At 38.9% G+C, this 2336-nt stretch overlaps 1 protein-coding gene across 5 annotated transcripts in view; it reads left to right on the top strand.

The window, feature by feature from the left end:
* The window catches only part of DNAJB4 (DnaJ heat shock protein family (Hsp40) member B4), a 44916-nt gene that overhangs the window by 792 nt on the left and 41788 nt on the right, over positions 1-2336 (top strand). Inside the window, exon 1 of one of the 5 annotated variants that reach the window (XM_032296522.1) lies at positions 36-301. The exons of 3 other annotated variants lie outside the window; for them this stretch is intronic. The gene's annotated coding sequence lies outside the window, so the exon portion shown is untranslated. Of the gene's footprint in view, positions 1-35; positions 302-2336 lie in introns of those variants that run through there. One more of the 5 variants, XM_032296524.1, reaches the window with a different exon arrangement.

Below are 2336 nucleotides of genomic sequence, written 5' to 3'. Positions count from 1 at the left end.
CCTGACCTTGTGATCTGCCCGCCTCGGCCTCCCAAAGCGCTGGGATTAGAGGCGTCAGCCACCGTGCTCAGCCGACTGCCTTTTTATCCATAAACGTGCTTTTTCCCAAAGTTCAGTGTTAGCGAGATTTAGTAACTTAGTATTTGTACGTGACCATGGCCATTGTTATTAAGGTCTTTTAAGAACAGCGTTGTTTCTTTACCAAAATTGATTTTTTAGCTTCTTAGGCGTAGTTTCTCCCACCCCAATCTGTGGGTACTCAACTGTAAGATTATGTTCTGAATTGTCATCACAGGACTAGGTAGGTAGGTAGGTAGGTAGGGGTGTGTGTGTGTGTGTGTGTGTGTACATATGTATATAAATTGGTATTTTTTCTTATGTACTTAAGTTACATTTCTTTTAATTTTAGACATTTCTTCAGATCTTCTTCAACATATCTTGGCATAATAGTAATAGTTCCAGGAATCGTTAGGAGACTTTAGAAGTCTTTACTCTGTTTATCATTAGGTATATCACAGTGACTCTTTTTCCCAAAATTATTTCTATTTAAATAACAAAGAATGAGATAAAATGCACTTTCTCAACTTTGTGGCATTTTGTCTTTGGTTAGGTCTAAGAAAAATACTTTTCCAGCAGCTCTTAAGATTAATTGTGAGAAATACATGCTGCATTCTTCCTGAAAACCTAAAAGTAATGTGTTCACTTGCTCAGGCACCGGAATAGCAGTTAATATGCAAGTAGATACACATGAGCCATCATTTACCTTTAATCAAGTTTTCATGCCCTCGTATCCGTTTATAGTTCTGATCATCTTTTTCAGTGTTCATGGCCATCCCTTTAAATTATGGTGGGATTTGTATTTGAAAAATCAGTGCACTTACTGGATTACAGATTTAATCATAATATATAGAAAAACAGTAAAAGCAGTGTTGGGTGGGCAGCTAGGTAGGTATTTTCCAGTTGTATTTTGAGAATGTCTTGATTTTTTTCGTATTTTATTAGACAATACAATCAGACTTTCTGATCAATCTAATTTACCAGAGTGCTATAATTTACCTTCAAAACAAATTTATGTATATTATAATTTAGTTATTACTGAATATTGAAAATAAGTAAGGACCTCAAATGGCTTTTTTTTTTTTTTTTTTTTTTTTGAGACTCGCTCTGTTGCCCAGGTTGGAGTACAGTGGCATGATCTTGGCTCACTGAAACCTCTGCCTCCTAGGTTCAGGGGATTCTCACGCCTCAGGCTCTGGAGCAGTTGGGATTACAGGTGTGTGCCATCATGCCTGACTAATTTTTGTTTTGTTTTGAGACAGAGTCTTGCCCTGTTGCCCAGGCTGGAGTACAGTGGTGCGATCTTGGCTCACTGCAACCTCCCGGGTTCAAGGGATTCTCCTGCCTCACCCTCCGGAGTAGCGGGGATTACAGGTGCCCACCACCACGCCCAGCTGATTTTCATATTTTTAGTAGAGATGAGGTTTCATCATGTTAGTCAGGCTCATCTTCAACTCCTGACATCAGGTGTCCACCTGCCTCAGCCTCCCAAAGTGCTGGGATTACAGGTGTGAGCCACCACGACTAGCTTTTTGTTTTTTAAGTAGAGACAAGGTTTCCCTATGTTGGCCAGGCTGGTCTTGAACTCTTCTCAAGTGATCTTCCTGCCTTGGCCTTCCAAAGTCTGGGATTACAGGCGTGAGCCCCCACGCCTGGCTGGGACCTCCATTTCTCTTTCTTTTTTTTGTTTTAGATTCTCTTGGGGGTATGGGTATTCTATAATGATAACCGTTGGAATTAGTCTAGAACAAAAGGCATTTCTCAAGCTTAGCACTATTTACCTCAAATGACGTATCTCTGAGCTCTTCAATATCAGAAAAGTGCTGTGCAAATAGAAATTATTATTATTAAAATATTTAATCTTCTGGTATTTCATGATTAGAAAAGGATAATCCACATCTTCCACTTCGGTAAATTTTTTGTAGTAAACAGCTACATTCAAATCTTAGTTTTGGTAAAACTTGATATCCTGCAACAGCAACTGTATTGTGGGAAAACATTAGCTAATTATTTGGCTAAATATGTGTTACTTCTGAATTCACGAAATCTTGTGATTAGCCATGGCAAAGTAAAATCTTAGCCATTTGTACTTCGCTGGTTACTGTAGTTAGTTGTTCCCCAGGCTGGTCTTGAACTTCTGGGCTCAAGGAATTCTCCTGCCTTGGCCTCCCAAAGTGCTGGGATAACAGGCGTGATTTACCATGCCCAGACAGGATAACTTTTCATTGTTAATTTTTTTTTTTTGAGACAGAGTCAAAGTCTTTTTTTTTTTTTTTTTT

Source organism: Sapajus apella, unplaced genomic scaffold (genome assembly GCF_009761245.1).
Source record: "Sapajus apella isolate SASKATOON/1434 unplaced genomic scaffold, GSC_monkey_1.0 scaffold36, whole genome shotgun sequence".
Lineage (NCBI taxonomy): Eukaryota > Metazoa > Chordata > Mammalia > Primates > Cebidae > Sapajus > Sapajus apella.
The sequence above is the reverse complement of the archived record's forward strand: the minus strand, read 5'-3'. Positions and strand labels throughout refer to the sequence as shown.